General features: G+C 37.9%; 1 pseudogene across 1 annotated transcript; it reads left to right on the top strand.

Annotated features, from left to right (window-relative positions):
- The first annotated feature begins 5720 nt into the window (after window positions 1–5720).
- On the top strand, window positions 5721–7393 carry LOC308630002 (3-hydroxyisobutyrate dehydrogenase, mitochondrial-like; annotated as a pseudogene). Its single transcript has 2 exons — window positions 5721–5870; window positions 6419–7393. The product of its transcript is annotated as a 3-hydroxyisobutyrate dehydrogenase, mitochondrial-like (transcript).
- The last annotated feature ends 5938 nt before the right edge of the window (window positions 7394–13331 follow it).

Raw genomic sequence — 13331 nt, 5'->3', positions numbered from 1 at the left:
TTTCTTTATCCATTTGTCTGTCAATGGACACTATAGAAAGAGAAACTCACTCAGTTCCTACAAGTGTCCAAGATAACAATAGACAAAATATGGATGTTGGTGGATGTAGATCCAGGCAGTAGAATAGACTACATCCCACAGGCAGGAAGGCCACATTTTAGGAGGAGCTGCTTTGAATATGAATCAAATAATAATTGATTTATATATCACCAGTTCAGAACTAACTCATCTGTTTTAGACACCTCACCATAGATATGAAATGAGAATGAGTGGAAAAGGAGGCTTCTGAAGGCAAGCAGTCATAAAGCCCATTATAATTCTGTAAAAAGGAGAATATACAGTCTTACCTTTAGAACCTCAAATCAAACAAAGACATGTAGCAGCCTCAGTAGAATATAATCGCAACAGAAAAAATACAAGCAGAAGGCAGAGGAAAAAGAAGTGCCATTTGGTATGGGAATAAATAGCTCTGTTTGTCTCAAAAGCCTCCTATAAATATGTCTGTGTGTCAACATAGTGTAATAATTAATATACATAAACCCTGAGTCTTAAGAAAAATGAACTGTATCTTTTGCTTTCTTTTAGAAAGGGACAGAAAAGTAACTATATTTGCTTTAATAAATACAGATATTTAGTATACTTAAATATTTGATCAAATAATTTAAAAAAATGTTTCTTACACTATACATCATTTTCTGATGAAACAGGGGTAAAATAAGGCTCTAGGGGGGTGAGGAGGGCATGAGGTATTATACACATTTTCTTTTCCGTCCTTTTGTAGCTGCATATACTTTTCCAGGCCTAGAGAAGTAGTAAAATTATGCATCTAAGATTGAATAAAAAGTCTCATAGACATATTTTACATATATGCCATTAGATTTCCACAGAGTTATTTCAGGCTGCTGACAGGCTGCTTGCTTGAGCTGAGACCCCTCTAAGCAAAGCCCATGAAGAAACTAACAACTGTGAAAGCCAACTTATTTATTCTGTGAGTAACTTGGCTGCAGAGTAGACTAATTACCCCTTTAACCATACCGTTTGAACTCATTGTACTTATCTGGGAATCACTATTCTGAAAGTAGAGAAGGGGACTAGGGAAGTTAAAAGAGACAAAAGATCTAAATATGGTCTCTTTGCAGAATCTCAAAGGTCAGGCAACAGGCTTATTTCTAATGGTTTTAAAAAGAGAAGATGAGCTGTGGTTTAAAGGTCCACTTTGGAATTCAAGTTCTACCTCAGGTGTAGCCTGAGTGCTAGTCCACCTAATCACTGAAGGATCATTTCTCAGCACATAGCCAGTGTTTTTTAAATTTTCATATTATTTTATCCCAGTGAATAATATTGATGAAGGGTTTTGAAACTATTAAATTCCGCCAAAGGACTTGATTTTATAATGATACCAAACCTTGGAAAATAAAGGAAGTAGTGATTGGTGAATCCTTGACAAATTATTAGAGTTATAATTTATTGTTTCATAAGGAAAGATCGGGAATGGATCATTTAGGAATCTGAATGAGTACTTTGAATCTCATCTATTTCTGTTAAAACTACAGGTTAGTTGAGCTAAAAAATTGTAGGTATAAAAATTGTGTTTTTTGGTAATAAAATTTGTTTTAACCCTTCTCTCAATTATGCACTTAAATGTTGACCAATTCACAAGTAACTCTTTACAGTTGATGGATTGGCCAGTGGCTTTGGGATAATTCATTTTATAGTTTGGGATTTCCAGTGTTATCTTTATTTTCCCATTTATACTCTATTGCATACATTTTATTAGCAGGAGTAGTAGAAATAGTAGTAGTAGCATCATTATTATTTAGTTAGAATAGAATTGTTTCTATAACTTCTTACGGTCAAACATATACTAAGCAACACATATTTTGAAAGCACTGGTGTTGGGGTAAATTTGATGTTGATGAGACTAGTCACTGCCCTTAAAGGAGCTTGTCTTCTAGTTGGAAAGATGTGACATATACAATAATTTGAGGCATTAAATAAATACATGGGTCTGAGGGCAGAAGATCCTGAAGGAAGCAAGCTACAAAGAACTCATTTTGAATCCTGGCATTAATATTGGCAGGTCTCCTCACACCTTTTTATGACAGTTATAGACAAAGCAAGTAGGACTGGAGAATACACTACAATGACCAAAATAAGATTTAATGTCATTTCAGCCTAGGGGATTATTTCTAGGCTTTGAGTATATGATAATTTAAATGCTACCTAAATAGTAAATTTACTTTAATGCTGACAATGTAGAAACAAATATTTTGCTGCAAAAGCATACACAGTAGTAACAAGTGGATTTTGGAAGAAATTAATATTTTGTCTTATACTGATATTACACTATTGCCCTAGACCTAGCACCAGCCTTTACTCTTTGTTGTTTTCTTCTAAGACTAAAGAGCCTCTTTATTGTTTGTGCTGATTTTTTTTCCACCAACAGATCTCAGAGCAATCTGAGTGCTCTGGCCAGTTGGGACAAAATTATCATTAGAATTCTTGGCTAGAGAAGAAAGCTCCTAATTTAAGAATGACTTTTTGCCTTCTGAGAGCTCAGAAGAGCAAATTGCAAGCCATCTACATTTATAAAACATGTTTTAGTATGGAAAAGTTCAAACATCTACAGAAGTAAAAAGAAAGAAGGAGAAACTTTCATCAATTGTTCTCATCAAATATCAATCGCAGGTCAATATATTTTCTCTACACCCTCTCTTACTACCACCACCATAATCCCCAGCAATTTTAAAGCAAATTCCAGATTTCTTTTCTTAAGTGAAAACGTCAGTATACATATTTCTAAAATGCAAGAACTGTCCTTTTTAAACTCAACTATTTCATTATCACACATCCCCAAATAATATTAATTCCTTAATATCAACAAATAGCCAGTCAGTTCATGTTTCCTTGATTGTCCTATAAATGTATTTTTATTTTAATAACCATTATTTATTTGATTGCTGATCCAAGCACAGTTTCTTTTAAAGTATAGGTTTAAAAGAACTCAATTTGCTCATTTTTCTTGCAAGTATTTGTCATTGAATTCAAAGTATTCATCCAGTAGGTTTCCCAATGTCTGGATTATGCTGATTGCATCCCCTTTATGCTTATATATTTATTATGCTCCTTTGCACCATGTATTTACTGTCAGTTGGTAGATAGATCTAGAGCACTGACATAATTCAGGTGTGATTTTTTGGCAAGTTTACTTCATAGATAATATTGATGAATTCCAAAAGGAACTATAAAGTGTCTGTCTTATTGTGATGTTGCAGCCATTAATGATCAATGTCTAGACCCATTAATTTATTAAGGGTACCAAATGGTGATATTCTACTAATTAGATTATTATTCATTTACTAGCTAGAATATTACTTCATCAACTATTTGGTTGCCCTGAGTTACAGTTGAATTAGGAAAGGAAGAATAAATGCTTCTTTTATTTTATTTACCAGTTTAAAAAAAAGAAAAAAAAAAAGAGAGAGAGGTTGACTCCAAAGTAGCTTCCGAAGATGACTAATGAGGTATTTTATTTCTTTGTTGTTGTTTTCAGTGAGGTTGTTACAAATATCGATGCAGAGATTGTCCCCTCTTAGGTTCACGGATCCTGTTCAAGTTGGCTCCTGAGTCCTTTCCACACAACCACAGTAGTCTTTGAAGTCTTCCCAGCTCTCTTGTATGAGAAGATGTAACAGGAACATCTTGTTCATTTCTCATGCTGGATTTGAAATCAGCTATTTCTCCAAGAAGACATTATCCACTGTGTTTATTGAAACTTGTGTTCCTTCTAGTTTAACCTTTCGAGACATGATTTTTTAAAACAAATTACTTACTGAATTCTTTCACCTTTTCAAATCTTCCTATTCTCCAATCACTTCATTTCTGATTTTTTCTAATTTCTTTTATGTTTTTCTTAAAACCAGTTTCTATTCCTTTTAAAATTTCTTTTACTTTTTCCGCAATATCAGGCAATAAATTTCATTTGTTCTGTGGGCGTGTCTTTCTGTCACGCTTTCAGGATTTGCTGGAACTTTCTTTTCACCCTTCTTTTTTCTTTTTTTTTTCTCACTGATTTTCTACAGGATGTGAATGGAATACTCTTCTGTCACTCATTTTTAAATGAACTAAGTTTCCACTTTAGGAGGGAAACATAGATCAGAATATAATTTCTAGCTTCAGAACTCCAGGGCTCACTATCTTCTATTATTTTCATGACATAATTTAAAAAATGACCTTAAAATTTCTAAAATCTTCCTCCTTGGCCCTCCTATTCCCATTTACCCTCCTCTTTCCTGTCCTTGTTGAGTATGGGATTTGTTCTGGAATGGTGCTTTGGTTTGATAGGTGTCAAGGTTTCACAGACCCCAGAACACTTGGCATCCTCAGAACATTTCAAAGTTCTTGCACTCAGCTGCAAGGTGGAGCCTGCAATGTTCACTCCCGGTTTCTGCCGCTGTTCTCAGTGAGTTTTTCAATCTCAGTGAGTTCTTGAACCATAGTAACCTTTGACTCTCCTGAAAGAGAGAGAGAGTCCCTCCCTTGTCTTCCTCCCACACACCTTGGGATACACATATGTAGGACTTTTCCTGTTGTTGATTTGTTCCTACCTGGCTGTATGTTGCAGTTCATGTGGACACCTTGTTGCAGATGTTGTCTGTGGGTTTTTGGTCTTGCTATCCTAGATGCTTTTCTTTCTTTATTTGGGGGGTGGGGATTTGTGTATTTTGGGGAGGGGTGGCATATTCAGGGATAAAAATCTTCTCTGTAGCCACCATCATTTCCCCAGAATCCTCTGCCATTAATATTTAAAACAAAATCATAGGAATTATTATCCCGATCCTTAGGACAATCATTACATTGTATCTGTCTTTTTTCCAGGCTTCAAGCTGCCTGTGGCTTCCCACGTTAGTATGCTGACATGACTGGGCAATGCCTAATTTGGCGGGCTCTTTCTGTACTAACTTCCTCCTAATCATGACAGTCTTATACGCTATACATAATCTTCTTTACTGATAGGGAATATAGAAAATACAGGAAACCATGGGTTTAATAGCTGAAAGTGGAATTAATATATTATTTTCTCAGATAAAATATCATGACTCCTTAGGCCAAAGATGTAAAATGAAATCACAAATTTCCTGGAATCATTTTGCAAACATGAATGCTCACTTGAATCCAAGGAATAACACATTTTTAGAGCCTCCAAATTTATAAACTTAGTACAATTCTGCATTACTCCTTAAGGCAACTGAAGAAAATAATTTTGTGATAAAATAAATATTGATTTTTATAACACAGTTATTTTAAATGTTTATAAAACTTTTTAAAAATGTTAAGGCTCTATCAGCCTCATTACTTGTTATTTCTTTTCTAGAATCTTGGATAAAGGAACAGTCGTTTGAGGGGAAACATGGTATAAAATGGGAAGATAATGTAACAGTGAAGATAGTTATATCTCTTCCTGTGTGATGAACTACTCCTAAGCTACGTGGTTTAAAACAGCAGGCACTTTATCTCCTCACAATTTGTGAATCAGCAGAATGGGCTGGAAGCTCCTGGGTGGATCTATCTTGCTTTCACCTGAGGTGACTACTGAGGTTGCCATCATCTGGTTGCTGGACTGGGGCTGGTTGCTTTCACATGTCTGGCCATTGGTGCTGGCTGCGACCTGTGCCTAGTCTCCACAAGGTTAGCCAGGCTTCCTAACATGTCAGGTTTCCATGAGGGCAAGACCTAAAGCACGAGTACTCTCCAAGCTTCAGCTCTTGATATGCCATTGGGCCAAAACATGTTACGTGACCAAGCCCAGGTCAAGGTGGAACAAAACTACACAGGGTGAGAAACGGGGTCGAGGGGCCTTTGCACTGGGGGTCAGTAGTCTAACAAACTGCTCCAATAACTATATAAAGAAAAACACCCCGGGGGATAACTGGTAAAAAATAACTGTGTGCGGGGTGGGGTGGAGGTTTGGCATGGGGGGGCAAAGGCAGTAAACAGAGGCTACCAAAATCTGAAGATTCTGGAATTTTTGGAAAATCCACTGGGATTAAAGGAGTTACACAACCATGTTCTGACACCAGAAGAAAGGTCCCAGTTGAGCATCAGGGAAGTCTAGCACTCTTCCTCCATCCTATCAATTTTCATGTTTCTTTGACTCAGCATATTTGTAGAATGAATCATGACTTTCTATAAATTTTTAATTCAGTTTTTCAAAGAAATAGTGACCTCACTTCTATCTGCTGTGCCACAAAAATGCCGCAGGAAAAAATTCCTTCTGTTAAATTACTCACTAGGTGAAATTGTATGTGTAACCCAGTAACAAAGAGATATTAAGAATTGCCACAGCCTAGCCGACCCTCCGCACCACGCACCCTATAGCATCCAGTGGGTGAGCCGGGAGTCGAGGAGGTCACCGTAGGAAGGGGCGGGGGCCGCGTGGCAGCCTCCTTCTGTCTCCTGGTACAGGAGTCGTCCGCAGCAGCTGGTGGTGGCCAGCCTTGCAGCATTGTGTTCTAGGTCAATAGCTTCTAAGACTCCAGTTGGATTCACTGGAGTAGGCAACGTGGGGAATCCAATGGCAAAAGAGCTCATGAAACATGACTAGCCACTCATTGTTGATGATGTGTTCCCTGATGCATGCAAAGAGCTTCTAGATGCAGGTGAACCCGGTAGTGTCTTCCACAGCGGATGTAGCCGAAAAAGCTGACAGAATTATTACAATGCATCAGCGCGCTAGAAGCTTATTCTGGAGCAAACGGAATACAAAAAAAAGTGAAGAAAGACTCACTATTAATAGATTCCAGTACTGTTGACCCTATGGTTTTGAGAGAATTGACCAAAGAAGTTGAGAAAATAGGAGCCATTTTCACGGATGCCCCTGTTTCTGGTGGTGTGGGAACGGCTCCGTCTGGCAACCTTACATTTAGGATGGGAGGGGTTGAGCTGCTGTGGTGCATGGGCTTCCATGTGGTACATCGTGGAGCTGTTGGGACTGGCCAGGCTTCGAAGATCTGCAAACACTTGCTGTTAGGTGTTAGTAGGATTGGAATTGCTGAAGGTATGAATCTGGGACTCAGGTTAGGTCTTGACCCAAAACTCTTGGCTAAAATCCTAAATATGAGCTCAGGATGATGTTGGTCAAGTGACACTTATAATCCTGTACCTGGGGTGATGGATGGAGTTCCCTCGGCTAATTACTATCAAGGCAGATTCGGAGCAACACTCATGGCTAAGGATCTGGGATTAGCATGAGGCTCTGCTACCAGCACGAAGAGCCTGGTCCTTCTGGGCAGTCAAGCCCATCAGATCTGCAGGGATGGTGTGCGTGAAGGGCTACTCAGAAAAAGACTTCTCATCCGTGTTCCAGTTTCTGCAAGAGGAGGAGACATTCTGAGTTTGCCCTCTGGCTGTGAACACTGTTGAAACCAAACTGTGTCTTGGAGCCCCTATGGCTCACTCCACAGGAAAATGGGCGTAATCAAAGGTCAACTGCCTGCTTTTGAGTGTCTAGGTCAGGGGTCCCCAACTCCTTGGCCTCGGACGGGTAACAGTCTGCAGCCTTTTAGGAACCGGGCTGCACAGCAGGAGGTGGGTCGCAAGCAAGTCAGCTAAGCTTCATCTGCCGCCCCCTATGGCTCACATTATCGTCTGAACCTCACACACCCTGCCCCACCTCCCTGGAGAAATTTGCTTCCAGGAAACCGGTCCCTGGTTCCAAAAAGGTTAGGGACCTCTGGTCTAGGTCACAATAAATCCTGGGATTTTTCACCCATTTAAACTGCTTATTCTTTTTATCTATTTAGCAAACATATCATCTGTATTTTTTTTTTTTTTTCTGCAAGCCACTGATGGTAACTGCTAGCTGGCTAGCTGATTGGTCTTTTTCCAAAGTTTGATTCCTGAGCATCTTCAGCTAAAACGCTGCCTACTTCACTCAGGATATTATTTACAAATAAAACTAAATTTTTTTTTCAACAGGATAAAATCTATCCTCGAGGAAAGAAAAGAAATTGGTGTGAGAAAAGGTATTAGAGAAAGGGGAAGTATAGTGAGTTACTACCTGTGTCCCTCAGAAAATTTGTCCTGTTAACCCAGTGGTGATGTTCTTGTGTTGAGATGACTGGTTTATTTTCTAGGAGTTGTTAAAGCAAGAGAACTCCTTGCTGCGTCTTATGTAATTTGGACTCTGTTACATTTTCTTGGTGTGCCCCTCTTGTAACAACTTCCCATACTCAGCAAACTTGTTTTGTTTTATATTTTTGCTTCCTTGTACATTTTTACTGCATATTTTTTGACTCCAAAAGAATGACATCTTTAGAACTGTTTCAGAGCCAACGATGATATGTGTTTTAGATAATTATTACACTATGCTAAATATAACCATATTATTTTGAATTCAAATAAATTTCTATGCTGATTAAAAAAAGAGGCACATTTCATCAATGTTTAAATAGTATCCTTCCTCCTCTAAAACTTAAAGTAGGATTCAGTCTGATTCTTAAAGGGTTATTTTCTTCAACAACAAGAGCTGACTTAGGCCATTTCTTGGCAGTGGAATCTGAGCATAGAGGTCCCTGTCTGACTGCCCTTTGATTCTCTCTCACATTATCCTGGATGAATATAATGGATGGGCATGCCCTTATGACTTAGCCCACTGAGAGCACTCCTGATGAGGGTTAATGGTGTGGGCCACTTTAAATCTTGCCCAGCAAAGTGCTGACATCTGGGGTTTCCTATCAAGTTTACCAGATATTCCACAGTAATTTCATAATTTACACAACATAAAAACACTGATCTTGAGCTTAGGAAAGCATTTCATTTAAACAGATACAGAACACTACTCTACAAAATGGTTTAACATTTGTGAGCAATTGTATTAAATAAACCCTAATATAAATTAATCTAATACAAGTAAACTAATGGTTACAAAGCTATTGGTTGCTTCAGAAGCGGTGGCTACCGATAACTTCAAAGTTGTTTCCTCAATTCATTAAGAGGAGAAACTATTTGCTGTCAACTTCTTCTTGGGGAAGCTTATTCCTTAGTTTGATGCTGATTCGCGTTATGAATATATAGTAACCATTACTGGTTCTTCCTTTCCATGTTCAGTGCACCATTATACTTATATCCTCTTAAGATCTGGATATCTGTTACTGCTAGTGTTGGCTGGAGCCTGGGAGGAGGAAAGCTATCAACAAAAAAGGTCAACGAGCGTTAAAGATTTTTAGCATACTACTGAGACTTGCTATCTACCATAATCATAAGAAATCATAATTAACATTACTTATAGACTGGTCAGTGAGACCTTGAGTAAATTTTGGAAGCATCCATGTTTCAAACAGTTTCAGAGGATGGATATTTCCTGTTATTATCTCTATATCCTCTTCAAGTGGAACAGAAAGACCTTTCTCTGTTGAAGCAGTTTTGTCTTTTTCCTGGGCATTTTCAGTTTTCTCTTATTAGAGACTTGTAAAGCTTACATATACAAACTTACACATACACGTATAAGGCAAAGAAGGGATAGAGTAGCCTTGAGAGGATACTGTTTTGTAGCAGGCACACAAGACAGAGGTAATACTCCCTGATTGCATTTGCCTCCCTAGCCTCATCTCCTTTGTGGAAAGCATCAGCATTCTGACTGGTCTCTGCACCCCACTAACTGGACCCAACACTGCATTGGCATTCTTAGTGAGCACTGATGGTCGCTCCGGAAACTGTGGTTAGAGCTTGTGCAGCCAAAGTGCACAGGAAAGAAACAAATATGCTTAATATAACATGCTTACTCTGTTTTTCTTAATTAGCACTTATTCCCTGTAAGAGGTTGATTCCTGCTTTGACAGGGAGTAATCGAACGCTGTATTCACCCAAACCATAAAATTAAAGTGAACATACCTCAGCTTTTCATCCTACTGGAAGAAATGTATGAACTTTAAAGTTATTTTTTAATTGCTGCTGTTTAGAATGCCTGAAGCCCATTCGCTGAACTTGTTAAAGAGCAGTGTTAATGAGTGTATTTTTCGTTTCTTTTTTTTCCGACCACAGCATGAATTCTCAGCCAAAAGTGTGTCGTGTTTCTCACAATAGAGACAGGGAATAAAGTGCAAGTCTCTCACCACAAAGCATGAGACAACTACAAATACTCCTCTCCCAGAGTTAACATTGATGAGAGTCTTTGTGGAAAAGAACTTCCTGTTTTTGCGGGAATACAGTAGAAATGCAAGTTGTATTCTCCATAATTTCACTACTGGAAAAATAATTTCATAGTCCATATTTTTTATTGGTCTTCTTAAAAACATATACAGTGTTTACAATAAGGAGTAAAAGAGAAGATTTTCAATGTGATATTTCAAGGAGAATTTTCTAAAGGCAAGATCCAGTCCCAACTTTGGAAAATTAACACACACCTATGAGATCAAAGAGTCACCTGCAAAAATTTTTATTATGTTTTTCTTTCATACTAGTTTCCTAAAGATGCATTGTTACTTCTTGGTAATGTAATAGTCAGAAATGACTATATGGTGGCCATTTGAGGAAGAAGTAACTCTTACATAGTGTCTAGTGACCTTATCTCTTTTGATACAATACCTCTTGGTTTCAGAGGCTTGCACAGATTTCCTCTAAATGAATAAACTTAGTAAGATTTTTCTAACTATCAATTGGTCTAAAAGTAGATTTAGAAATCTACTTCTGAAGCAGTTTTGTTAAGTAATTATAGTCAATTCTCTTTCTGATTGGTATTCTTTCTGCAAAACAAATCCCTGTACTTGGAACAATTAATACCACCATCCCTGGCTCCTTGATTATTACACAGTGATGTTTCTTGAGAAAAAAGCTTACCCTTTTTTTGGGGGAAACTTCAGTCCATGAAATAAAACTTCATTAAAACTAGATCTGCTTCTAATACCAGTGTGACGCAGATCAGTATCCCCTTTCCTTTGACTTTCCAGGCTGTGTGAAGAGAATGGTATGGTTTGGTTTAGGAAGGGTTGTAGCTTAAGAGGATTGCATTATGTTTCTGTGTCACTTTGGGGGGGGTTATTTCAATATTGTATCTTGTTCTGTAAAAACGCCATAGTCATTCTCTTACTTATTATTAAATAATTAAACACTGCCCTTTGTTTACTTTCCCCTCTGATCAGAAGACTCCTCTCCCCTCTAGGCCTTGTTCTGAGGTCCAGTTCATCAGTTTGTAGTAGCTACACTTCTGATTTCTGAAGTCAGACAGATATGGGTCCCATTTCTGTCTTCATCAGTTATCATTTAGCCTCTGATATATGCATACCAGAGCTGGCAGTGACAAACATTTTGCTTCTCCTTATTTTCCCAGGGTTCTTTGCATTTTAATAGAGGATCACAATATTTTAAGTAGAGTTGGGATAAGGTGGAAAGAAAGAGCAGGAAAACATGCTTTTAGGAAGGTCTGAAATACAATTCACATGGAGGTAACTGCTTGAGAGAAAACCACCCCTCCCTGAGTATTGTCAATAAAGTAGCACAGGGAGGCAAACGAATCAATTGTTCACTAAAAATATTCTTCTTTAGAAGAATAAAATTCACAAGAAAGCCCCATTGCAAATAAAGTATATTTGTTTTCCTAAAGGAAGATATTTGAAAACTAGTAGTAAATACCTACTTTGACCTTCTGTGTCCCTAGTGTTCTATCTCCACTAAGTTTTATGAACACTACATAGAGGAGGAGCCTGAGTCTCAAAGACCGTAAGTAAGAGATGGATTCCAGAGCCTTTGCAAGGTCCATTATGCCCCATGACTTCCCATTGCTTGTGTTGTTCATCCAGATAGGTGCTTAGGATACCAGAATGAATAATTCTCTTTCAAGAGGTTTTTAACAGACATTAGATAATAAACAAGTACAACACCTAACAAATAGAACAGAATGCTTTATTTAAAGCAGAAACAGAATAAATGCTCACCAAGTATCATTTAAATCCCCTTTAAATTATTTTTTGAATCAACATGTTTATATTTGAGGGTATTTTCTTATTTTTTTCCTAGTTCCCTTTACTTGCACCTCCTTTCTTTTTCTCTTTTCCCAGCTGAAATGTTTATGGTTTCAAAAGTAATTACTTCTTGAAGAAAGTTTTCGTGTATACTAAGTGCTACCTAATGGAAGCCAAAAGCATAGTCTGTTAGCATTTAGAGTGGTATAATACATAGCCAGGTTGAATCAAGTGGGAGAGAAGGTTAATCGTTCTTTTAAACTGGCAGTGTTGCCGGAGGTAGATTAATATGCTTTTTGAATCTCTTATGTGCTCTAAGTCTCCTTGATCACATCACTATGTTAATGGTTTAGGTTTTGAATTAGAGGTGTCTCCTGGGGTCAGCTGGGCCAACTCCCTTAATCTCTCTGGCCATATTAGGTGAGAGTTTTCTCATTTCAATACATGATCTATGTTAGAGGGAGTGTTGACTATACCAGACTCTTAACATGGACACCCAGAAAGTGGAAGAATCTCTCTACTGGTGACTAATCATAACTCTTTTCATTGTGAATATAGTCCTTCCCTTAGGTAAGGCAGGAACACCATGAAAACTAGAAAGTTCTCGGGTGTCTGTGGAAGCTGGAGTGCTCTCGACCTGTCAGCTCACTGGCAGAGCAGGCTTCGTCCAGACACTAGAGAACAACATGTGAAATTGGCACCAGCCAGCCTCTCCATTGCACAGGATATCCCTATTTAAATTTGACAACCAGGATATTTTACAATTTGAAATTCTTGTCATCTGGTTTTCTTTAGTTCCTTCTTTGGGATGAAAAGACTGAGAAGCTTGTTAAAAAATCTGGAATTCTTATGGTGAGGCTTAACCAGATCTATTGAGTCATCAATCAGCAAACATTGACCAACACTTACCATTCCCCCAGTTACTATACTAAGGACCCAGACACGTCTCAGATAGTGGTCTTGCTCATTCACTGTATTTACAGTACATTTTTCTAAATGTAACCAGAGCTCAGTTAAAGACAAGACATTGATTTGAGTCTGAAGTAAACAAAACTTACTGGTCTGATCTCTTCAGTTCCCAGAATTATTTTGCTTCAGGTAGTAATTTTCCCAGACCAATAGAACAAAGTCCTATCATCTAATAATTTAATATTTTATCACAATAGTCCTTGCCTCTTTGACCTCTAGTGAGGAAACTTGCATAAGAAACTGAAATGTGCTTAGGTTCAATGGGTAAGTGCAGATAATGATATGAATGAAATTGAAAGCCAAAGGTAGAAAAGGCGGTTCTGAATAGATTAAGTAAGACAGAGGTATTTGAAAAATCAAGTAGAAAAGATACAAAAAGGAATGGAGAGCTTCTGGAAGTTTTCC

Source organism: Mesoplodon bidens, assembly GCF_964165515.1.
Source record: "Mesoplodon bidens genome assembly, chromosome: 16".
NCBI classification, from domain to species: Eukaryota; Metazoa; Chordata; class Mammalia; order Artiodactyla; family Ziphiidae; genus Mesoplodon; species Mesoplodon bidens.
This window is presented reverse-complemented; position numbering and strand designations above follow the sequence as displayed.